General features: G+C 42.3%; 1 long non-coding RNA gene across 2 annotated transcripts; it reads right to left on the reverse strand.

Moving 5' to 3' along the window:
• Positions 1 to 3771: 3771 nt before the first annotated feature.
• LOC120053810 lies at positions 3772 to 23733 on the reverse strand. Of its 2 annotated transcripts, none has more exons than XR_005477544.1 (4): positions 23523 to 23733; positions 21728 to 21943; positions 5949 to 6074; positions 3772 to 4372 (listed from the first exon to the last, which is right to left on the reverse strand). It is a non-coding gene; the product is annotated as an uncharacterized LOC120053810 (long non-coding RNA). The 2 variants fall into 2 exon arrangements; XR_005477543.1 differs by having other exon boundaries at positions 23497 to 23733.
• Positions 23734 to 26215: the final 2482 nt, after the last annotated feature.

The raw sequence follows: 26215 nt of genomic DNA on the forward strand, positions 1-26215 counted from the left end.
CGGCCCAATACATCACTGGGGCCAAGCTTCCTGACATCCAGGACCTATATACTAGGCGGTGTCAGAGGAAGGACCCAAAAAATTGTCAAAGACTCCAGTCACCCAAGTCATACACTTCTCTCTCTGCTACTGCACAACAAGCGGTACCGGAGCACCAAGTTTATGACCAAAAGGCTCCTTAACAGCTTCTAACCCCAAGCCATAAGATTGCTAAACAATTAATCAAATGGCCACCCGGACTATTTACTGATTTGATAATGTGTCTGAAGCCGCATGATGTTAAAAAAAAAAGCCATTTTAAACAATGGCACACTTGGTCTCTACTCATGTTCTCTATGATATACAATAACAGAAAAGGTACTTTTATGATATACAATTTGCCCTTCATTCTTTCACAAGACACCAGGCATTGTAAACACTGAGGATTAAGCCATAGTCCTGGCAGAAAAAGCACTCCTCGGGTTGAATGCTAAGGTTCTCCAACTGGCATGAACTCGAAAGGGGGAAAAGTAGAAGCAGATGTCCCTCTGTGTATGAGTGAGGCAGGCAACCATTCCCAGCCCAGATAAATATGCCATAATGAAACCTGCCTTTATAGTCACCTGCACCATATAGCCTTCAGCATTCCCTTTGATCCACTGGGCCTTATCCACAAAAAAATAAAAATCATTGCTCTTTGTTACTTATAAATATTGTTTTTCTCAGTAATATCCACACTACAGTGTAACAAAGTCCATGTGGAACAGGACCTCTCAAAACAAAAGGCTTATACAGGCATCATGTCAGTGAGCTTATCACTAACCCCCTCGCTATCTGCTTCTCACCAGATATTCATATTGCAGATAATATTGAAATAGCATGTCCTGGAGGCTGTGATTTCCTGCCGTCTCTGATCTGACAGAGCTCAATAATGGGAGCAAACACACACAACCAGAGCAAATACAACATTCTGTAACATTGAAATAAAAAAAATAAAAAATGAATATCAGGTCTTGGCAGCAATATATTGGGCAATTGCAGAGGGGTGATAAATTGTCAATGACAAATACTGTAGCAACCAATTGTTAGTTATTTTTTTACTAAATGCAATGTTCTTTGGCAAGGGGCAAAAAGGTTATTTTATTGCTAACTATTCCAGGAAATGGGAAACTAGAGCCTGTGTGGACCAGGAAGTTCCCAAGAGAACTGTGTGCGGAACAGGGATAAAGTCCAAGGTAATAGATGTCTGAACAAGGACTTTTAGAAAGCACTGGAATGAAGAGAGCTAAGCAGAAACGCAGCAGAAAAACACCATTTAAAAACTGCCTCGAGGTACCAAAAGTTGTTTTCTCCTAAATGTTACTATTGGAATCCATGTTTTTCCCTTTTAGTTTTTGTTTCCCCCCCAAAAATAAATGCGTCACTGGTGAGTGCATTGTTAAGATGTCGGACCACCTCCCTGCTCATTTTCTTCTGTCAATTAATTCCTAATCCACACCTTCAAACCTTCTCAACAGACATTACATGTGCATCACATTCCCAGGAAGCAATTACTAGGCTACAGATGTGGGATAATTATGTGCACCACCTTGATTACACCCAGACTGATTGATATGCCCTTGTGATAAACATCAATATTTCTCCCTGCCTGGGAAACACAGCATATACTGTTCATAGGCCTGCAGAAATCTTAAGTCTTACAACAGTTGAAAGACTAGCAGACTACTAATGCATCTTGCTAAAGCGCTGATTTACCCCTACTGCCATTTTATCAAACTATCTTTTGTGAAATATGAAAGGAAAATGTATTTTATTCTTACTTTTTTTCCCTTTACTGCAAATACCATATTTAATAGTGCATTAATAAGATTTAAAATTGTCACATAACAGGCCTTCATACCCATTTCCACCCTTGACAGAAGTTCCTCTGCCTTGGAAAGTCTCTTTTGGTCATCATACAAACTGTTCCTCCTCCTTCATAATGGCTAGACAATTCCCTTGGCTTCAACGTTAATGTGTTTCAGTGATCAATTTGGCATTTAATCTTAATCCAAGTAGAGGAATAGTAAACAAAGGAAATAAGCTAGTCATGAACAAAGAAAAAAGGCATGAAAAATGACATACATACACAAAGCAATGGATACAAACAAAATAATAAACACCGGACAAATAAACCTTTTCACCACAGCAATCCAAATGACATTCCTTAGGAAAAAACAGTACTTAACCATCTGTCTTTAGTCCTATGGGTTGGGGATGGAAGCATCTGCATAGAAATGTAAGACACAGAAATATAGGATAAACAAACCACTGTTGCGATACTTTGGCCCTTGGCCTAATGACCAAGAGGTGCATTTCTTGGCCCTTCGTAAGAGGTTAAGGCCTGAATAAAACCACAGCAGGTCTGGAGCAATTTATACATACAGTAGTTGTAAAAAATATGAAATTGGCTGGAGTACCATTAAGACAGAAAAGTTACACAATACTACAGCAAAGGCTGGTGCAAAATTGGCAATCTGTTAACTCACAAGTTATTAATCCTGTTCCAATAAAGAAATTAGAAAAACAAACACTCAACTGTCACTTTCAAACCCCTGAATCAGAATACATTCCATTGATGAGATAGTCCACCTGGGTGTAGTCTTTTGTCCTGTAGCTCTCATAGGCCTGTGTGAGGAAGAGGACAACCGTAACCAAGAAGAAGACGAGGCCAAACAACAGGACAGCCAATAGGGTACTTGTGTCCACCAACTGGCGTGTCAGAGGCCCCCCGGCAACAACGTCTATAATGGCTCTGTTGGTATCTCCGTCAAGCCTTTTTGTGCTGACCTCAACAGTGAAGGTCGAAGGGACTATGGCGTTTCTGGAGGTAGCTTGAGAGCTGGGAACCTCCGGACTGGTTGGTGATGGATTCTTCTCCTCAACTGTAGATGAGTCTATGGTGGTAGGGGTGGTTATGTTTGGAAAAGTTAGTGGTATTGTTGTGGTGGTGGTGGTGGTAGTTGGTTGTGTTGTGGTGGTGGTGGTAGTTGGTTGTGTTGTGGTGGTGGTGGTAGTTGGTTGTGTTGTGGTGGTGGTAGTTGGTTGTGTTGTGGTGGTGGTGGTAGTTGGTTGTGTTGTGGTGGTGGTGGTAGTTGGTTGTGTTGTGGTGGTGGTGGTAGTTGGTTGTGGTGGTGGTGGTAGTTGGTTGTGGTGGTGGTGGTGGTAGTTGGTTGTGTTGTGGTGGTGGTAGTTGGTAGTTGGTTGTGGTGGTGGTGGTGGTAGTTGGTAGTTGGTTGTGTTGTGGTGGTGGTAGTTGGTAGTTGGTTGTGTTGTGGTGGTGGTAGTTGGTAGTTGGTTGTGTTGTGGTGGTGGTAGTTGGTAGTTGGTTGTGTTGTGGTGGTGGTGGTAGTTGGTTGTGGTGGTGGTGGTGGTAGTTGGTTGTGGTGGTAGTTGGTTGTGGTGGTGGTGGTAGTTGGTTGTGTTGTGGTGGTGGTGGTAGTTGGTTGTGTTGTGGTGGTGGTGGTAGTTGGTTGTGTTGTGGTGGTGGTGGTAGTTGGTTGTGTTGTGGTGGTAGTTGGTTGTGTTGTGGTGGTGGTGGTAGTTGGTTGTGTTGTGGTGGTGGTGGTAGTTGGTTGTGTTGTGGTGGTGGTGGTAGTTGGTTGTGTTGTGGTGGTAGTTGGTTGTGTTGTGGTGGTGGTGGTAGTTGGTTGTGTTGTGGTGGTGGTGGTAGTTGGTTGTGTTGTGGTGGTGGTGGTAGTTGGTTGTGTTGTGGTGGTAGTTGGTTGTGTTGTGGTGGTAGTTGGTTGTGTTGTGGTGGTAGTTGGTTGTGTTGTGGTGGTAGTTGGTTGTGTTGTGGTGGTAGTTGGTTGTGTTGTGGTGGTAGTTGGTTGTGTTGTGGTGGTGGTGGTAGTTAACAGCATTGCTGTTATTGGTACTACAGTGGTGATAGTAGTGGTATTTGTTGTTGATAATGCTGTTGTCGTCATCTGTGGATTGGCTGGTGGAGAGGTCAGGGCTGAGGGAGTCGTTGTAGTTCTAGGTTCCTGCTTTACTGAAGTGGTTGTCTCTGAGGTTTGGACTGTTGACTTAAGGGGTATGTCAGGTACTGTAGTTCCTCTGGAGGCATTGCTAACAGTCTTACTGGGAATGAAGGTGTCATTCTTAGCGGCTGGCATGGGTGCTGCAGTCATGGTAGTAAATGCAGTGGAGATGGGGGCCTGCCCATTATCCTCACGAAAATGCAAGGTAGAGTCAGTCTCATTGAGGGCAGAGGTGTCTGTAATTTGATTGGCATTATTGCTGGCTGTCAATTCAGGAGCAGTGGGGTTTTGATAGATTTCTGATGAAGTTATGGAACTTGAAGACCCAGTGGTAGGTCCAGCTTCACACTTAAGACCACTGATGTTTTTATCTGGGGGGAGAAAAACTGATTTTAAAGTCTGACACATGATAAGTATTACAATCACAAAATAGATTGTTAATTTACAAACCAAAAGATAACATTACTAGATTTATCAATTACACTGAACAAAAATAACACACAACAATTTCTAAGATTTTACAGAGTTACAGTTCATAAAAGGAAATCAGTCAATTGAAATAAATTAATTTAGGCCATAATCTATGGATTTCACATGACTGGGAATAGAGATATGCATCTGTTGGTCACAGAGACCTTAAAAATGGCAGGGGCATGGATAAAAAAAAAGTCAGCATCTGGTATGACCACCATTTGCCTCATGGGCATAGAGTTGATCAGGCTGTTGATTGTGGCCTGTGGAATGTTATCCCACTCCTCTTCAATGGCTGTGTTAAGTTGCTGGATATTGGCGTGAACTGGAACACTGTCGTACACGTCGATCTAGAACATCACAAACATGCTCAATGGGTGACATGTCTGGTGAGTATGCAGGCCATGGAAGAACTGGGACATTTTCAGTTTCCAGGAATTGTGTACAGTTCATTGCAACATGGGGCCGTGCACTATCATGCTGAAACATGAGGTTATGGCGGCAGATGAATGGCACGACAATGGGCCTCAGTATCTCATTCACGGTATCTCTGTGCATACAAATTGCCATCACTAAAATGCAGAAAAATAAATCAGAAAAACGCGTGCCTGGTACAGTTGAAACCGGAATTCATCCGTGAAGAGCACACTTCTCCAGCATGCCAGTGGCCATCGAATGGGAGCATTTGCCCACTGAAGTCAGTTACGATTCCGCACTGCAATCAGGTCAAGACCCTGGTGAGGATGACGAGCACGCAGATGAGCTTACCCGATACGGTTTTTGACAGTTAGTGCAGAAATTCTTTGGTTGTGCAAACCCAGTTTCATCAGTTGTCTGGGTGGCTGGTTTCAGACGATCCCGCAGGTGAAGAATCCGGATGTGGAGGTCCTGGGCTGGCTTGGTTACACTTGGTCTGTGGTTGTGAGGCCGGTTGGACATACTGCCAAAATCTCAAACGATTTATGGTAGAGAAATTAACATTCAGTTCTCTGGCAACAGCTCTGGTGGACATTCCTGCAGTCAGCATGCCAATTGCACACTCCCTCAAAACTTGAGACATCTGTGGCAGTGTGTTGTGTGACAAAACTGCACATTTTAGAGTGGCCTTTTATTGTCCCCAGCACAAGGTGCACCTGTGTAATGATCATGCCGTTTAATCAGCTTCTTGATATGCCATACCTGTCAGGTTGATGGATTATCTTGGTAAAGGAGAAATGCTCACTAACAGGGATGAAACAAATTTGTGCACAAAATGAGAGAATGCTTTTAGTGCATATGGAACATTTCTGGGATCTTTAATTTCAGCTCATGAATCCAGCACTTTACATGTTGCATTTGTATTTTTGTTCAGTGTAATATTTATATTGATGGTAATAAGAAGTTATATTCTGAACATTTCTAACAATGAGTACACATGCACTTTCATATTTAAACATTCTCCACCAACTGTGTTTAAATATTGCAGCATTTGTATACCTTGTATCCTTATCAGGTCATCGACGGCGATATCATTGCAGTTGGTGCCATTAGGACACTTCAAGAAAAAGCAGGTGTAGTTCTCTTTCCAAAAGACAAAACGATCACAGGTCGTATACAGTAAGCCTGTGGAATGAACACAACAAATGAAAATAAATTATTGCATGCAGTCAAAATCTTATATTAAACCACCACCAAATAAGTAATTGCTCAAAATAAATTGTACCCCTTCATGCTTCATTGTGAGCAAGATTCCTGGCACCATGACATTCTGTTTGTCTCAAATGAATTCAGTAAATTTTCCTGGCATGTATCAAATCAATTCAGGCTGAAGAACAGCATGAACCAAAAGCATTTGTTATGCAGGCAACATCAATATGCGACCTCATCACCTTTGGGCTCCAGAGTGGCGCAGCGGTCTAAGGCACTGCATATCAGTGCTTGAGGCGTCACTACAGACACCCTGGTTCTTTTCCAGGCTGTATCACAACCGGCCGTGATTGGGAGTCCCATAGGGCGGCGCACAATTGGCCCAGCGTCGTCCGGGTTTGGCCGGTGTAGGCCGTCATTGTAAATAAGAATTTGTTCTTAACTGACTTGCCTAGTTAAATAAAAGGTTACATTATTATATATTTTTTAATACAAAAAATAGCTGGTCAACAAATTATCCAAACATTTTCCATCCTTATAAAAAAAAAGTTACAATCAGCCCTGGGAATTTCTTACATTTTCACCACAGTACTATGGTTGTTTTTACTCTATTTTTTTGTGACTCTTATTTTATTTCATTCCTCTCTGTCAGTGCTTTTTCAGGAGACCTGGGATCCATTACAGAAACAGATGGGAGAAAAACAGGCCTGTTCACACCTCCTTTGATCCCTGCCAAACTTTGTGTGTGACTGAAGAGGTAGCTCCAGTACACCTCAGCCTCAACATCCGGCAGTGCCCGCCTGGTGTCTCTTCTCCCACTTCAGAGCAGACCTACTGATGAGGACAACAGGTGGGGTGAATCTTCAGACCAGAGGCAGACTTGGGCCTGGACCGAAGGAGAGGCGCTAGCCCCGTTAGGGAGTCAGTGTGAGAGATAGCAGAGCTAGTTGTGTGACCTCAAGTCACTCTCCTCCCCTGCCTTATTTTAGAGCTGCTGCTAGGCACTGAGGCATCAAAAGTCCTTTGTGGTTAAAAACTTCAGGTGAAATGGCCTAGAGAGCCATTCCTGGTCAGTGATGGCAAACTAATTGGAATGCCAGACACTTTGTGTTTCAAATTATTCTGCAGCTGTTCCAAATGGGACGGGAAAAGAGTGGAGGGTTGGGGAAAGCAGGGTCAGTGGGTTTGAAAATCAAAGTTGCAGAGGGCCCCTCACTCCCCTCCCTCTTCAATTACTAGGGGTCACCCTATGCTAGGGGCTTGACGTGTACCAAACATACAGGTCTCTAAGCTGGAATGCTGAATGATTATGTATTTATAGCGCTTTGTCATACCACACATTACATGCTTCCAGATGGTAATACCAACCTTGTTTTCATACCCTACTACTCTCAACCCACATTGCATCGTATGCCTCTCAGAAAAGCTGTCGCTTGTTTAGAGTGGATCATGTGGTGGAACTGGAAGAGGGCTGGGCTATTTACAACTAACTCCTCCCAAGAAGATAAAAACTGCCTGGGGTATATGTATGTACTTGCTGCATGCATCCGACCACTCAGGTGGTGCACCTTGTGCGGCAAAAGTATTGTAAGATTTAATTAAAGAACATGTCATGACAAAGACTCACCAAAGCAGGGCCAGGCTCATAAACACAGCAAGGCCTAAGCATCCCTTTCATCTTAAATCTGAAACACATGGCTTCTTTGAAATTATGTCCTTTAGCAGAGATGTGATGAGAAAAAAAAAAGAAAAAAAAGAAACACATGGCTTTGCTTTTAACAAAGACGATATTCCACAGACTATTCCCATATCAGTCGTGTTCCTACTTCATCCAAGAGGTAAACGTTTAGAAGTAGGGAGGTAGAGTTGCGGCCAAATACATTGGCACCCTGCACTTTTATTAAACAATTCCCTATTTCTTCTAGAATAAGTTTTTTTTTAAAATTGATTTTCAACATTGCAGAACAAATGTTATTTTAGTAACCTTAAAACCTTCAATAGGGGGTGCTGTTTTCACTTTGTAAAAATTTCGTTCCCAAATTAAACTGCCTCGTACTCAATTCTTGCTCGTACAATATGCATATTATTATTACTATTGGATAGAAAACCCTCTCTGGTTTCTAAAACCGAATTATATCTGTGAGTAAAACAGAACTCAAGTTGGAGCAATTTTCCTGTGAGGAAGTGAGAAATCTGAAATAAGGCAGGCTGTTCTGGGGTCAGTTTATTAATTTGCATGTCTTCTATTGGTCGAGATGCACTGCATACGCCTTCCCCTAGATGTCAGCAAATAGTGAGAATTGGAATGGAGTTGCTAGGCAGATCTGAGGCCATATAAATGGGCTGGGAACGTGGAGTCCAGTCTTTTCATCTTTCGCCATGACGCAAGACAGACCTCAGGATGGCATTCTGGATATATCCGGCTCTGATTTTATTCGATATAGGTGTTAAAGACATCATAATGTTGTTATTTTAAACCGAGTTATATCAGTTTATATCAGTATATTGCGATTTTCGGTATTTTATTTGTGCTGCGTTATGGTGAGTTGGACACGTCTTCGCCACATGGCTAATGTTTACTGCTAATTCCAAAGTTGAAGGCGACAATCTACAACCGAGCAACGATTCCTCTGGACAAAGGACAACTTGCCCAAGATTCTGATGGGAGCTCATCAAAAAGTAAGAAGTATTTATGATGTTAATTCGTTGATCTGTTGAAAAATGTAAAACTACTGTTCTGCCATTAATTTCGGTGCGGTCTCGCTTTAACGCACGCTGTATGTCGTAGTAACGTTAATTTTAAAAATCTAACACAGCGGTTGCATTAAGAACTAATGTATCTTTCATTTGCTGTCCAACCTGTATTTTTTAGTCAAGTTTATGATTAGTTACTGATTAGATTAGGTGCCTCTCCCAAGATTTCTCCCGACATATTGTTGGCAGCTTGGCTACTATTCTCATTGTATAACCACGATTTGTGCCGCTAAATATGCACATTTTCGAACAAACTCTATGTATTGTGTAATATGATGTTATAGGACTGTCATCTGAAGAAGTTTGAGAAGGTTAGTGAAAAAATTTATATATTTTGCTGGTTTATTCGTTATCGCTATTGTTGGCTTGAATCAATGCTGTTGTGTGGTTGGCTATTGTAGTAAGCTAATATAATGCTATATTGTGTTTTCGCTGTAAAACACTTAGAAAATCTGAAATATTGGCTGGATTCACAAGATCTGTGTCTTTCATTTGCTGTACGCTGTGTATTTTTCATAAATGTTTTATGATGAGTATTTAGGTAATACACGATGGTCTCTGTAGTTATTCTAGTTGCTTTGGTGAGAGTTGTGATGGTGGCTGCAATGTAAAACTATGATTTATACCTGAAATATGCACATTTTTCTAACAAAACATATGCTATACAATAAATATGTTATCAGACTGTCATCTGATGAAGTTGTTTCTTGGTTAGTGACTATTTATATCTTTATTTGGTCGAATTTGTAATAGCTACTGATGCAGTAAAAAAATGGTGGAGTAAGAAAAGTGGTGTCTTTTGCTAACGTGGTTAGCTAATAGATTTACATATTGTGTCTTCCCTGTAAAACATTTTAAAAATCAGAAATGATGGCTGGATTCACAAGATGTGTATCTTTCATCTGGTGTCTTGGACTTGTGATTTAATGATATTTAGATGCTAGTATTTACTTGTGACGCTATGCTAGGCTATGCTAGTCAGCTTTTTTACTGATGGGGGTGCTCCCGGATCCGGGTTTGGGAGGAATTAGAAGTTAAGTGTAAATTGAGAAAATAAAGGCAAATGGCATGGACAAAATTACTGGCACAAATGTATTATAATCCCTAATAATCCTGTTTGCACGGACACATTTGAAAATCAGGCTACTTGATGGGACTTTTGATAAATGCGGAAAATCTCCTATCACAATAAACACTACCACAGTGACCATGTTATTTTTGCGAAGACTATTTGATTCCGAGTTCCGACATAGAATGTGAAAACTATTTCTAACTTTGTAAGACGCATACTTTCAGTTTTTCCTGAATTTATGCCTTGATCACACCGACAGTGTCATTTTGGTCCATCAGAAGTACATTCACATTTATTTCCAATGGGCCGCTGCGTTTGTGTTGCAGAGGCAGTTGCAGTACTTTCTGCGTTGTGCGTACGTCGGATTTATCGAAAGTATGCATCAAACTGTATATGCATACAGCTTGACAGAATTGGTTGTATAAGGTGAATGTTTAACTTTAGTTGTACACATATCCAAATGATGCTGCGTACCATTTTGCGCAATGACGCTGTGTTTTTTTTACAACTGCGACTTGGCCAAGATAAAGCAAAGCGACACAAATAACAGAGTTACACATGGAATAAACAAACATTGTCAATAATACAGTAGAAAAAGTCTATATACAATGTGTGCAAATGAGGTAGGATAAGGGAGGTAAGGCCATAGCGGCGAAATAATTACAATATAGCAATTAAACACTGGAGTGACAGATGTGCAGAAGATGAATGTGCAAGTAGAGATACTGGGGTATAAAAAGTGCTAAATAAATAACAGTATGGGGATGAGGTAGTTGGATGGGCTATGTACAGGAGCAGTGATCTGTGAGCTGCTCTGACAGCTGGTGCTTAAAGTTAGTGAGAGAGATATGAGTCTCCAGCTTCAGTGATTTTTGCAGTTCGTTCCAGTCATTGGCAGGAGAGAACTGGAAGGAAAGGCAACCAAAGGAGGAATTGGCTTTGGGGGTGACCAGTAAAATATACCTGCTGGAGCACGTCATACGAGAGGGTGCTGCTATGGTGACCAGTGAGCTGAGATAAGGCGGGGCTTTACCTAGCAAAGACTTGTAGATGACCTGGAACCAGTGGGTTTGGCGATGAATATGAAGCGAGGGCCAGCCAGCAAGAGCATACAGGTCGCAGTGGTAGGTAGTATATGAGGCTTTGGTGACAAAACGGATGGCACTGTGATAGACTACATCCAGTTTGCTGAGTAGAGTGTTGGAGGCTATTTTGTAAATGTCATTGCCAAAGTCAAGGATCGGTAGGATAGTCAGTTTTACGAGGGTATGTTTGGCAGCATGAGTGAAGGTTGCTTTGTTGTGAAATAGGGTTTGGATTGGAGATGCTTAATGTGAGTCTGGAAGGAGAGTTTACAGTCTAACCAGACACCTATGTATTTGTAGTCGTCCACATATTCTAAGTCAGAACCATCCAGAGTAGTGATGCTGGACGGGCGGGCAGGTGCGGGCAGCGATCGGTTGAAGAGCATTTATTTAGTTTTGCTAGCATTTAAGAGCAGCTGGAGGCCACGGAAGGAGTTGTATGGCATTGAAGCTAGTCTGGAGGTTAGTTAACACAGTGTCCAAAGAAAGGCCAGAAGTATACAGAATGGTGTCGTCTGCGTAGAGGTGGTTTAGAGAATCACAAGCAGCAAGAGCGACATCATTGATGTATACAGAGAAGAGTCGGCCCTAGAATTGAACCCTGTGGCACCCCCATAGAGACTGCCAGACGTAAGCGAGGCAGTCATTTGAGAAACCAAGGCTGTTGAGTCTGCCATTGAGGATGTGGTGATTGACAGAGTCGAAAGCCTTGGCCAGGTCAATGAATACGGCTGCACAGTATTGTTTCTTATCGATGGCGGTTATGATATCGTTTAGGACCTTGAGCGTGGCTGAGGTGCACCCATGACCAGCTCGGAAACCAGATTGCATAGTGGAGAAGGTACGGTGGGATTCGAAATGGTCAGTAATCTGTTTGTTCTCTTGGCTTTCAAAGACCTTAGAAAGGCAGGGTAGGATAGATATAGGTCTGTAGCAGTTTGGGTCTAGAGTGTCTCCCCCTTTCAAGACCGCGGCAGCTTTCCAATCTTTGGGAATCTCAGACGATACGAAAGAGAGGTTGAACAGGCTAGTAATAGGGGCTGCAACAATTTCGGCGGATAATTTTAGAAAGAGATGGTCCAGGTTGTCTAGACCGGCTGATTTGTAGGGGTCCAGATTTTGCAGCTCTTTCAGAACATCAGCTATCTGGATTTGGGTGAAGGAGAAATGGGGGAGGCTTGGGCAAGTTGCTGTGGGGGGTGCAGGGCTGTTGACCGGGTTAGGGGTAGCCAGGTGGAAAGCATGGCCAGCCGTAGAAAAGTGCTTATTGACATTCTCAATTATCGTGGATTTATCGGTGGTGACAGTGTTTCCTAGCCTCAATGCAGTGGGCAGCTGGGAGGAGGTGTTCTTATTCTCCATGGACATTAGTGTCCCAGAACTTTTGGGAGTTTGTGCTACAGGAGGCAAATTTCTGTTTTAAAAAGCAAGCCTTTGCTTTCCTAACTGCCTGTGTAGATTGGTTCCTAACTTCCCTGAAAAGTTGCATATCGCGGGGGCTATTCGATGCTAACGCAGTACGCCACAGGATGTTTTTGTGCTGGTCAAGGGCAGTCAGGTCTGGAGTGAACCAAGGGCTATATCTGTTCCCGGTTCTCCATTTTTCGATATGGACCTGATGGTGAGGAAAGCACTTTTAAAGAATAACTAGGCATCCTCTACTGATGAAATGAGGTCAATATCCTTCCAGGATACCCGGGCCAGGTCGATTAGAAAGGCCTGCTCGCTGAAGTGTTTTATGGAGCGTTTGACAGTGATGGGGGGTGGTCGTTTGACAGCAGACCCATTACGGATGCAGGCAATGATCGCTGAGATCCTGGTTGAAGACAGCAGAGGTGTATTTAGGGGGCAGGTTGGTTAATATGATATCTATGAGGGTGCCCGTGTTTACGGATTTGGGGGTTGTACCTGGTGGGTGCATTGATAATTTGTGTGAGATTGAGGGCATCTAGCTTAGATTGTAGGATGGCCAGAGTGTTAAGCATGTCCCAGTTTAGGTCACCTAACAGCACGAGCTCTGAAGATAGATGGGGGGCAATCAATTCACATATGGTGTCCAGGGCACAGCTTTGGGCAAAAGGTGGTCTACAGCAAGCGGCAACAGTGAGAGACTTGTTTCTGGAAAGGTGGATTTTTAAAAGTAGAAGCTCAAATTATTTGGGCACAGACATGGATAGTAAGAGAGAACTCTGCAGGCCATTTCTGCAGTAGCTTGCAACTCCGGCCCCTTTGGCAGTTCTATCTTGTCAGAAAATGTTATAGTTAGGGATGGAAATTTCAGGGTTTTTGGTGGTCTTCCTAAACCAGGATTCAGACACGGCTTGGACATCCGGGTTGGCAGAGTGTGCTAAAGCAGTGAATAAAACAAACTTACGGAGGAGGCTTCTAATTTTAACATGCATGAAACCAAGGCTTTTACGGTTACAGAAGTCAACAAATGAGAGTGCTTGGGGAATGGGAGTGGAGCTAGGCACTGCAGGGCCTGGATTAACCTCTACATCACCAGAAGAACAGAGGAGGAGTAGGATAAGAGTATGGCTAAAGGCTATAAGAACTGGTCGTCTAGTACGTTCAGAACAGAGTAAAAAGGGGCAGGTTTCTGGGCACGGTAGAATAGATTCAAGGTATAATGTACAGACAAAGGTATGGTAGGATGTGAATACAGTGGAGGTAAACCTATGCATTGAGTGACGATAAGAAATATTGTCTCTAGAAACATCCTTTAAACCAAGTGATGTCACCGCATGTGTGGAAGGTGGAACTAAAGGGTTAGCTAAGGCGTATTGAGCAGGGCTAGAGGCTCTACAGTGAAATAAGGCAATAATCACTAACCAAAACAGCAATGGACAAGGCATATTGACATTAGGTAGAGGCATGCGTAGCCGACTTGACTCGCACATAATGCCTCGATCACACCTGCAGTGTCATCGCGCAAAATGGACCGTAGCATCATCTGGATATGTATGCAACAAAAAAGTTGAACATTTACCTTCTGCTACTATTTCTGTCAAGTTGTCCATGCATTTAATTTGATGCATACGTTCGATAAACCCAACGTACGCGCCACACAGAACGCACTGAAACGCAATGCTGGAAGGCAAACGCACCGTTCCACTGGAACTTAATGTACTTCCAGTGTTTTATAATTTTTTATTTAACTAGGCAAGTCAGTTAAGAACTAATTCATATTTACAATGACGGCCTACACCGGCCAAAACCGGACGACGCTGGGACAATTGTGCGCCGCCCTATGGGACTCCCAATCACGGCCGGTTGTGATATAACCTGGATGTACCAAAATGCAATCTTGCACACTTTTCGGTTTTTACTTTGAATACATTTATCAACATCTTTTGTTTCCCCCTCGCTTAACTTTTTTACCCCAGACAATTTATCTGGATATGGTTCTACAGGATCACCACCAGCCGAAAAAGCTAAGTAGTAACATTAACACTATGCCATCGAATTGCAGTCGGTGTACTCATAATATACAGGAGAACTATTGCCTTATGGTGAGGATAGCCGTGTTGCAAGCACAGCTTCAGATGCAATCGTTAGGCAAGGGTAATTTCAGTGTAGGAAAGGATGAAACAGCATCTGTGCCACCAGTAAGTACAGATAGTAGTATAAATCCCCCCCGCACAGGCCCTTGCAGCCGGACAACTTTCTCAAGACTTCTGGAAAGAAATGCTGTCGGCATGCTCAACCGGTGTCGCTCATTCAGCCGACAAACTTTTAACCGGTTCTCCCCACTAAGCCTTCTCAGGTCTCTCCTCCACCCGTTACAGGGTCTGAGCCGCCGAAGCCTCCCAGCTCAGACAAATTGAAAACCCTAGTCATTGGTGACTACATTACCTGCAATATTAGATGTAAAAACGAATCATCCAGCGATCATACACTGTTTACCAGTGGGCGGGGCTACCGACGTACAGGCTAATCTGAAAATGGTGCTGGCTAAGGCTAAAACTGGCGAGCGTAGAGACTATAGGGATATTAATATCCACGTTGGCACTAACGATGTTAGGATGAAACAGTCATAGGTCACCAAGCACAATATAGCTTCAGCGTGTAAATCAGCTAGAAAGATGTGTCGCATCAAGTAATTGTCTCTGGCCCCCTCCCAGTAAGGGGGAGTGATGAGCTCTACAGCAGAGTCTCACAACTCAATCGCTGGTTGAAATCTTTTTTACTTCCCCTCCCAAAAGATAAGAATTTGTAGATAATTGTCCCTCTTTCTGGGACTCACCTACAAACAGGAGCAAGCCTGGCCTGCTGAGGAGTGACGGACTCCATCCTCTCTGGAGTGGTGCTCTCATCTATGAACATACTTTAGAGACAGGGCTCTAACTCCCCTAGCTCCCCAATGAGATAGCCAGCCTGCCAGCTTAGTGGAGCCAGCCACTAGCAGTCAGCTCAGCTATCCCCATTGAGACAGTGTCTGAGCAAAACATGGCGGTGTTCGCTTTAGCAATCTCACTGGACTAAAAACCTCCTCCATTCCTGTCATTATTGAAAGAGATTGTGATATTTCACATCTCAAAATAGGGTTACTTAATGTTAGATCCCTCACTACCAAGGCAGTTATAGTCAATTAACTAATCACTGAAACATGGCTCAAGCCTGATGAATTTACTGTGTTAAATGAGATCTCTCCTCCTGGTTACACTAGTGACCATATCCCCCACACATCCCGCAAAGGCGGAGGTGTTGCTAACATTTATGACAGCAAATTTAAATTTACTAAAAAAATAAAAAATGACCGCGTTTCTCTTTTGAGCTTCTAGTCATGAAATCTATGCAGCCGACTCAATCACTTTTTTTTTTTTATAGCTACTGGGCAGTAGACAGCATTCCTCGCAGAATTCCCCAAATTCCTTTCAGACCTTGTAGTTATGGCAGGTAGTATTCACATTTTTGGTGACTTTAATATTCACATGGAAAAGTCCACAGACCCACTCCAAAAAGCTTTCGGAGTCATCATCGACTCAGTGGGTTTTGTCCAACATGTCTCCGGACCTACTCATTGCCACAGTCATACCCTGGATCTAGTTTTGTCCCGTGGAATAAATATTATGGATCTAAATGTTTTTCCTCATAATCCTAGATTATCAGACCACCATTTTATTACATTTGCAATCACAACAAATAATCTGCTCTGACCCCAACCAAGGATCATCAAAAGCTGTGCTATAAATTAATTGGACAACCCAAAGATTCCTAGACGCCCTTCCAGACTCCCTCCACCTACCCAGGGACGTCGGAGTACAAAAATCGGTTAACCACCTAATTGAGGATCTTAATTTAACCTTGCGTAATACCCTAGATGCAAACAAAAAAACATTTGTCACAAGAAACTAGCTCCCTGGCATACAGAAAATAACCGAGCCCTGAAGCAAGCTTCCAGAAAATTGGAACGGAAATGGTGCTCCACCAAACTGGAGGTCTTCTGACTAGCTTGGAAAGACAGTACTATGCAATATCGAAGAGCCCTCACTTCTGCTCGATCATCCTATTTTTCCAACTTAATTGAGGAGAATAAGAACAATCCAACATTTATTTTTGATACTGTCACAAAGCTAACTAAAAAACATCATTCAACAAGAGAGGTTAGCTTTCATAGCAATGATAAATTCATGAACTTCGATGAAAAGATCATGATTATTAGAAAGCAAATTACGGACTCCACTTTGAATCTGCGTATTTCTCCAAAGCTCAGTTGTCCTGAGTATGCTGTTGTGCAGCAACTTACTGCCTTCCTGAAGACAAATAATGTATACGAAATGATTCAGTCTGTTTTTTTATCATAGCGCTGAGACTGCACTCATGAAGCTGGTAAATTACCTTTTAATGGCGTCAGACCAAGGCTCTGCATGGGTCCTCTTGCTCCTAGACTAGAGGTCGACCGATTAATCGGATTGGCCGATTAATTAGGGCCGATTTCAAGTTTTCATAAATCGGAAATCAGTATTTCTGGACACGGATTTGGCCAATTTCTTATTTTTTTACACGTTTATTTAACTAGGCAAGTCAGTTAAGAACACATTCTTATTTTCAATGACGGCTTAGGATCAGTGGGTTAACTGCTTTGTTCAGGGGCAGAACGACAGATTTTTACCTTGTCAGCTCGAGGATTCAATCTTGCAACCTTACGGTTAACTAGTCCAACGCTCTAACCACCTGATTACATTGCACTCCACGAGGAGCCTGCCGGTTACGCGAATGCAGTAATTGGCCAAGGTAAGTTGCTACCTAGCATTAAACTTATCTTATTAAAAACAAACAATCAATCATAATCACTAGTTATAACTACACATGGTTGATGATATTACTAGTTTATCTAGCGTGTCCTGCGTTGCATATTATCGATGCGGTGGCATTCGCGAAAAAGGACTGTCGTTGCTCCAACGTGTACCTAACCATAAACATCGATGCCTTTCTTAAAATCAATACACAGAAGTATATATTTTTTAAACCTGCATATTTAGTTAATATTGCCTGCTAACATGAATTTCTTTTAACTAGGAAAAATGGTGTCACTTCTCTTGCAACAGAGTCAGGGTATATGCAGCAGTTTGGGCCGCCTAGCTCATTGCAAACTGTGTGAAGACAATTTTTTCCTAACAGACAGCCAACTTCGCCAAACGAAGTTTAACAAAAGCGCATTTGCGAAAAAAGCACAATCGTTGCACGACTGTACCTACCCATAAACATCAATGCCTTTCGTAAAATCAATATACAGAAGTATATATTTTTAAACCTGCATATTTAGCTAAAAGAAATCCAGGTTAGCAGGCAATATTAACCAGGTGAAATTGTGTCACTTCTCTTGCGTTCATTGCACGCAGAGTTAGGGTATATGCAACAGTTTGGGCCGCCTGGCTCGTTGCGAACTAATTTGCCAGAATTTTACGTAATTATGAAATAACATTGAAGGTTGTGCAATGTAACAGGAATATTTAGACTTATGGATGCCACCCGTTAGATAAAATACGGAACAGTTCCGTATTTCACTGAAAGAATAAACGTTTTGTTTTCGAGATGATAGGTCATTAATATGGTCGAATCCGGAAACTAAGGCTCGTATTTCTGTGTGTTATTATGTTATAATTAAGTCTATGATTTGATAGAGCAGTCTGACTGAGCGATGGTAGGCACCAGCAGGCTCGTAAGCATTCATTCAAACAGCACTTTCGTGCGTTTTGCCAGCCGCTCTTAGCAATGCTTCAAGCATTGCGCTGTTTATGACTTAAAGCCTATCAACTCCCGAGATTAGGCTGGTGTAACCGATGTGAAATGGCTAGCTAGTTAGCGGGGTGCGCGCTAATAGCGTTTCAAACGTCACTCGCTCTGAGACTTGGAGTAGTTGATCCCCTTGCGCTGCAAGGGCCGCGGCTTTTGTGGAGCGATGGGTAACGCTGCTTCGAGGGTGGCTGTTGTCGATGTGTTCCTGGTTCGAGCCCAGGTAGGAGCGAGGAGAGGAACGGAAGCTATACTGTTACACTGGCAATACTAAAGTACCTACAAGAACATCCAATAGTCAAAGGTATATGAAATACAGATGGTATAGAGAAATAGTCCTATAATTCCTATAATAACTACAACCTAAACCTTCTTACCCTGGGAATATTGAAGACTCATGTTAAAAGGAACCGCCAGCTTTCATACAGTGGGGCAAAAAAGTATTTAGTCAGCCACCAATTGTGCAAGTTCTCCCACTTAAAAAGATGAGAGAGGCCTGTAATTTTCATCATAGGTACACTTCAACTATGACAGACAAGATGAGAAAAAAAAATCCAGAAAATCACATTGTAGGATTTTTAATGAATTTATTTGCAAATTATGGTGGAAAATAAGTATTTGGTCACCTACAAACAAGCAAGATTTCTGGCTCTCACAGACCTGTAACAACTTCTTTAAGAGGCTCCTCTGTCCTCCACTCGTTACCTGTATTAATGGCACCTGTTTGAACTTGTTATCAGTATAAAAGACACCTGTCCACAACCTCAAACAGTCACACTCCAAACTCCACTATGGCCAAGACCAAAGAGCTGTCAAAGGACACCAGAAACATAATTGTAGACCTGCACCAGGCTGGGAAGACTGAATCTGCAATAGGTAAGCAGCTTGGTTTGAAGAAATCAACTGTGGGAGCAATTATTAGGAAATGGAAGACATACAAGACCACTGATAATCTCCCTCGATCTGGGGCTCCATGCAAGATCTCACCCCGTGGGGTCAAAATGATCACAAGAACGGTGAGCAAAAATCCCAGAACCACACGGGGGGACCTAGTGAATGACCTGGAGAGAGCTGGGACCAAAGTTACAAAGCCTACCATCCGTAACACACTACGCCGCCAGGGACTCAAATCCTGCAGTGCCAGACGTGTCCCCTTGCTTAAGCCAGTACATGTCCAGGCCCGTCTGTAGTTTGCTAGAGAGCATTTGGATGATCCAGAAGAAGATTGGGAGAATGTCATATGGTCAGATGAAACCAAAATAGAACTTTTTGGTAAAAACTCAACTCGTCGTGTTTGTAGGACAAAGAATGCTGAGTTGCATCCAAAGAACACCATACCTACTGTGAAGCATGGGGGTGGAAACATCATGCTTTGGGGCTGTTTTTCTGCAAAGGGACCAGGACGACTGATCCGTGTAAAGGAAAGAATGAATTGGGCCATGTATTGTGAGATTTTGAGTGAAAACCTCCTTCCATCAGCAAGGGCATTGAAGATGAAACGTGGCTGGGTCTTTCAGCATGACAATGATCCCAAACACACCGCCCGGGCAACGAAGGAATGGCTTCGTAAGAAGCATTTCAAGGTCCTGGAGTGGCCTAGCCAGTCTCCAGATCTCAACCCCATAGAAAATCTTTGGAGGGAGTTGAAAGTCCGTGTTGCCCAGCAACAGCCCCAAAACATCACTGCTCTAGAGGAGATCTGCATGGAAGAATGGGCCAAAATACCAGCAGCTGTGTGTGAAAACCTTGTGAAGACTTACAGAAAACGTTTGACCTCTGTCATTGCCAACAAAGGGTATATAACAAAGTATTGAGATAAACTTTTGTTATTGACCAAATACTTATTTTCCACCATAATTTGCAAATAAATTCATTAAAAATCCTACAATGTGATTTTCTGGATTTTTTTTTCTCATCTTGTCTGTCATAGTTGAAGTGTACCTATGATGAAAATTACAGGCCTCTCTCATCTTTTTAAGTGGGAGAACTTGCACAATTGGTGGCTGACTAAATACTTTTTTGCCCCACTGTATGTTCTCATGTTCTGAGCAAGGAACTTAAACGTTAGCTTTTTTTACATGGCACATATTGCACTTTTACTTTCTTCTCCAACACTTTGTTTTTGCATTATTTAAACCAAATTGAACATGTTTCATTATTTGAGGCTAAATTGATTTTATTGATGTATTATATTAAGTTAAAATAAGTGTTCATTCAGTATTGTTGTAATTGTTATCATTACAAATAAATAAATAAAATCGGCCGATTAATCTGTAGCGGCTTTTTTTGGTTCTCCAATAATCGGTATCGGCGTTGAAAAATCATAATCGGTCGACCTCTATCCTAGACCTTAGTGCTGCTTTTGACACCATCGATCACATTCTTTTGGAGAGATTAGAAACCCTAATTGGTCTACACGGACAAGTTCTTGCCTGGTTACGATCTTATCTATCGGAAAGATATCAGTTTGTCTCTGCGGATTGTTTGCCCTCTGACAAGTTTCACTGTTCCTCAAGGTTCCGTTTTAGGACTATTGTTTTCACTATATATTCTACCTCTTGGTGATGTCATTCGAAAACACAATATCAACTTTCACTGCTATGTGGATGACACAAAGCTGTACATTTCGATAAAACATGGTGAAGCCCCAAAATTGCCTACCCTGGAAGCCTGTGTTTCAGACATAAGGAAGTGGATGGCGGAAAATGTTTTACTTTTCAACTTGGACAAAACAGAGATGCTAGTTCTAGGTTCCAAGAAACAACGTGATCTGTCAGATCTGAAAATGAATCTTGATGCTTGTACAGTTGTCTAAAATAAAACTGAAGGACCTCGGCGTTACACTGGACCCTGATCTCTCTTGACGAACAAATCAAGAATATTTCATAAACAGCTTTTTTCCATCTTCGTAACCTTGCAAAAATGACAATCAGTTTAAAATCAAATTATTAGTGCGCATGTAAACATTACCATTGATGGCTACAAAAATTAATTTGTTGGCAGTTCTTAGCCAAAGGCTATGCAACCAAGTACTAGCTCCGGGGTGCCAATAATATTTTCCATGCCATTTGTCGTTATTTTCTAAATTACAATTGTAAACTTATGTTTACAAATATAAAATTGGTTGCGCAATGCTGAAAATCCAACAACAAGGTATGGTGAGCAATGTATTTAACAATTTTTGGGGGGTCTATTTTAAAATAAATGGGGAATCATTTATGAAAACTGCTTATCTTCTAAATTAGCTTTTAGACACCTTATGAGCGACTACCATTTCCACAAGAAGTAGTACGACAACATATCAAAAATTACTTCATTAACTTCTGTGAACAGGGTGTATGTAGGCTACATTGCACAACAAGCTATTTTATACGTTTACAGTCAAATCATTTGTTTATTGAGTTTTATGTGCATTTTCAGTGGGACAACCCACTGCAATATGGCAGTAACACCTGATTTAAAGATGGACTCAAACTTACATGCTTCCAAGCATTGGGTTTGATTTGTCATTTTATGTCTGGCTATAACGCAGTACTCGCTGATAACATGGGATGACAGACAAGGCAGCAAAAAGAGCCCCAGGACCAGGAGAAGATTCAGGGTCATGGTGGCACACACACTGGGCAGGGAGACGGAGGTGGTGGACAGGAGTCACAATGAAGGCAGGGGACACACCACCATCACAGCTCTAACATCTACAGGACACAGACATGGAAAACGGTCTTATTTAAGGTGTTTGCGGTTGTCATCAGCCCATACAAATTCATATAGGCCTACTTTACTTTTTTTTTAAACTTGCATTTCATTGTATTTTTTCAATAGAGCAGCAGTTGGAATATATTATAACCATGTAAATTCCAGTTTATTCAAGACACATTTGTATAAAAATATTTTGTCAATTTTTACATCTGTAGAGCAAAATAAAACGTAGTCGATGTTTTGCTGTAGGCGTGTGCCCTGAGTAACGGGACCTGAGCAGTTTAGAGTCCAAGTTTGACTCATGAGCACCATCTAGCAGGATTGCACTGAACCTGCAAGATGGGCTTGCGTAATTTATTAATCTCGGGTAATGAGGAACTAAAATCTCACGCAATTGGTTTCCGTAGTATGTCCAAGATATTATAATTGTATGGACTATTACACAAATTATACATGAGGTTACAGTTCTAAGATCTAGCTAGCCTTTAGACCAGAGTTAAGCTTGCAGCCAGGCACAAAAGTTGATATTGTACAGGGCAATACCAACTATTGTTAACCTGTACCTGAAGGCCAGAATAGTTATGTTGAGGCACTATAATTGTGATACAATAAATATCACACGTATACATGTCAGATATTCAACTGAGTAGGCCTCAAAGCAGTTTTTGAATTCCAGTCCTGTTCATTCTTTCTGGACACTCACTGTTTGTAATCAATGCTCAAGTTTACAAAAGGCAAACTCAAGGACACTTTTTCATAACTCCTGTTGGCTCTACCCTAAATAAAATCAGCATTGAGCTGAGCAAATTGTCACAGTTCACTACTGTACATGTATGCCAACGTGGATATAATGTGATGGGTTTAACAATGGATTTGCTCCATTTCACTCCACAACTGGACAAACGACCAGTTTACAGAGTATGTCTATGAAAAACACCAGAGCATTCGGGCTAGTTATTTATTACAAACGTTTAACCCATTGTGCATTCATTTGGCACTAAGGTTAACCATATACCGTCGCAGGTGCTTGTCAATACAGCTAAACCTGCATTACTTTTTCCTAAACATACAAGCATCTGTCTTCAGACCTCTCCCTAGCTGAGTTTACTCAACTCCACGAGATAGATATCTTTATTTTTTTAACACAGGGATCTGAACTAGAACTAACCACTCCCTAGCCCAGTAATTTGGCTAGCCGCTAACTAATAGCCAACACTGCGTTGCAATGCAGGTTCATCACATTAACGTTAGTATGTTAACGTTAGCTAGCTAGTTACTTTTTTAGCCAATTGGACAGCTAACTAACAGTTAGTTTTTCACTTCGCTAGTTACTACCACATCCACCACAGCACAGGTCCAAGCAAGTTGTTAGTAGTACCAAACAGAGACTGTAGAGAAATAACCCCATATCTCTGGAAGCAAATGACACTCAACAGTCAATACCCACTTCAATATTATTTGGTAGGAGCTAGGTAGGGGAGCCAGCTAACTAGCTAGCCGCCTAGCTGGATAGCTAACTAACGTTAGTTGAACACCAAATGCAACTCACCCAGGCAGGAGGCTAACAATACACACCTTCAGTCAATTCAGGTCTCTGTTCTTGTAGCTAGAAAACACCATAGCAGTTGACAGTCTATAGACAACCAAAGAGGTGTCATCTCATGTCAACCAACATCAGAAAAACATCCCACTTTCCAACACAGGTGTAGCTAACTGAAGTAGCTAACTGGCTAAGCTAACAACTACTTAAGGGTCGTCATAACTAGTTACCACAATCACAAAGTCAGAAGGCCCGCCTACTCGACCAATCATATAAGGGAGTGTGATGACGCGTATGCCGGTTTACGGTTCGTAGTAAACAACCAATCAGATGACGAGGTGTGATGACGCGTATGCCAACCGGGTTGCAGGGACATGCGAGAGACGTATTTATTTGATCTATTGATTCGTCAATGATTTTATTATTTATTAGATATAGAAAAACCAACCATTATAAATGCAAAGTGTTAATCAGATGTCTTATTCAAACGCAGCTTGCAAGCTTATCATGATGTTGCCCGTACTCATAGTTACTTGTCTTAACCCAAAATACTGTAGGTTTACTCCAATATCTGCATCGTTTTTTAAATGGCATGTAAGACAAACAAATTGACACAGTTTAAGTGTAGATTTTATTTTCAAAATCCACAAGTAAGGCGTACACAGTTTCACAGAAATTAAAATATTTGATATTGGTTGATTTTTTGGTTGATTTAAGATGAAAACTTCAACTTTGTGAATTTATTTGGCACCTAGGCACTTAGTATAGTCTATTTATTTATTTGCTCCCGAGTGGTGCAGTGGTCTAAGGCACTGCATCTCGGCGTCACTACAGTCCCTGGTTTGATTCCAGGCTGTATTACATCCGGCCGTAATAGGGAGTCCCATAGGTCGGCGCACAATTGGCTTTGTCTGAATTTGGCTGGGGTACGCTGTCATTGTAAATAACAATTTGTTCTTAACTGACTCAAAAAAAGGTTAAATATATATACACTGCTCAAAAAAATAAAGGGAACACTTAAACAACACAATGTAACTCCAAGTCAATCACACTTCTGTGAAATCAAACTGTCCACTTAGGAAGCAACACTGATTGACAATAAATTTCACATGCTGTTGTGCAAATGGAATAGACAACAGGTGGAAATTATAGGCTATTAGCAAGACACCCCCAATAAAGGAGTGGTTCTGCAGGTGGTGACCACAGACCACTTCTCAGTTCCTATGCTTCCTGGCTGATGTTTTGGTCACTTTTGAATGCTGGCGGTGCTTTCACTCTAGTGGTAGCATGAGATGGAGTCTACAACCCACACAAGTGGCTCAGGTAGTGCAGCTCATCCAGGATGGCACATCAATGCGAGCTGTGGCAAGAAGGTTTTCTGTGTCTGTCAGCGTAGTGTCCAGAGCATGGAGGCGCTACCAGGAGACAGGCCAGTACATCAGGAGAGGTGGAGGAGGCCGTAGGAGGGCAACAACCCAGCAGCAGGACCGCTACCTCCGCCTTTGTGCAAGGAGGAGCACTGCCAGAGCCCTGCGAAATGACCTCCAGCAGGCCACAAATGTGCATGTGTCTGCTCAAACGGTCAGAAACAGACTCCATGAGGGTGGTATGAGGGCCCGACGTCCACAGGTTGGGGTTGTGCTTACAGCCCAACACCGTGCAGGACGTTTGGCATTTGCCAGAGAACACCAAGATTGGCAAATTCGCCACTGGCGCCCTGTGCTCTTCACAGATGAAAGCAGGTTCACACTGAGCACATGTGACAGACGTGACAGAGTCTGGAGACTCCGTGGAGAACGTTCTGCTGCCTGCAACATTCTCCAGCATGACCGGTTTGGCGGTGGGTCAGTCATGGTGTGGGGTGGCATTTCTTTGGGGGGCCGCACAGCCCTCCATGGGCTCGCCAGAGGTAGCCTGACTGCCATTAGGTACCGAGATGAGATCCTCAGACCCCTTGTGAGACCATATGCTGGTGCGGTTGGCCCTGGGTTCCTCCTAATGCAAGACAATGCTAGACCTCATGTGACTGGAGTGTGTCAGCAGTTCCTGCACGAGGAAGGCATTGATGCTATGGACTGGCCCGCCGGTTCCCCAGACCTGAATCCAATTGAGCACATCTGGGACATCATGTCTCGCTCCATCCACCAACGCCACGTTGCACCACAGACTGTCCAGGAGTTGGCGGATGCTTTAGTCCAGGTCTGGGAGGAGATCCCTCAGGAGACCATCCGCCACCTCATCAGGAGCATGCCCAGGCGTTGTAGGGAGGTCATACAGGCACACGGAGGTCACACACACTACTGAGCCTCATTTTGACTTGTTTTAAGGACATTACATCAAAGTTGGATCAGCCTGTAGTGTGGTTTTCCACTTTAATTTTGAGTGTGACTCCAAATCCAGACCTCCATGGGTTGATACATTTGATTTACATTGATCATTTTTGTGTGATTTTGTTGTCAGCACATTAAACTATGTAAAGAAAAAAGTATTTAATAAGAATAGTTCATTCATTCAGATCTAGGATGTGTTATTTTAGTGTTCCCTTTATTTTTTTGAGCAGTGTATATTTTTTAAACAACTTAATATAGCCTTGCAGTCCACCTTTTTGGTATTTTGTACCAGTTTCCGTCTCTGTACAAAGACATGGTCTTCAAGCTATAGAAAATAGAAAAACATTTAATAATAATACATTGGACTTACATGGCACTTTTCTAGACACCTAAAGTTT

This window comes from Salvelinus namaycush, chromosome 9, assembly GCF_016432855.1.
Source record: "Salvelinus namaycush isolate Seneca chromosome 9, SaNama_1.0, whole genome shotgun sequence".
Lineage (NCBI taxonomy): Eukaryota > Metazoa > Chordata > Actinopteri > Salmoniformes > Salmonidae > Salvelinus > Salvelinus namaycush.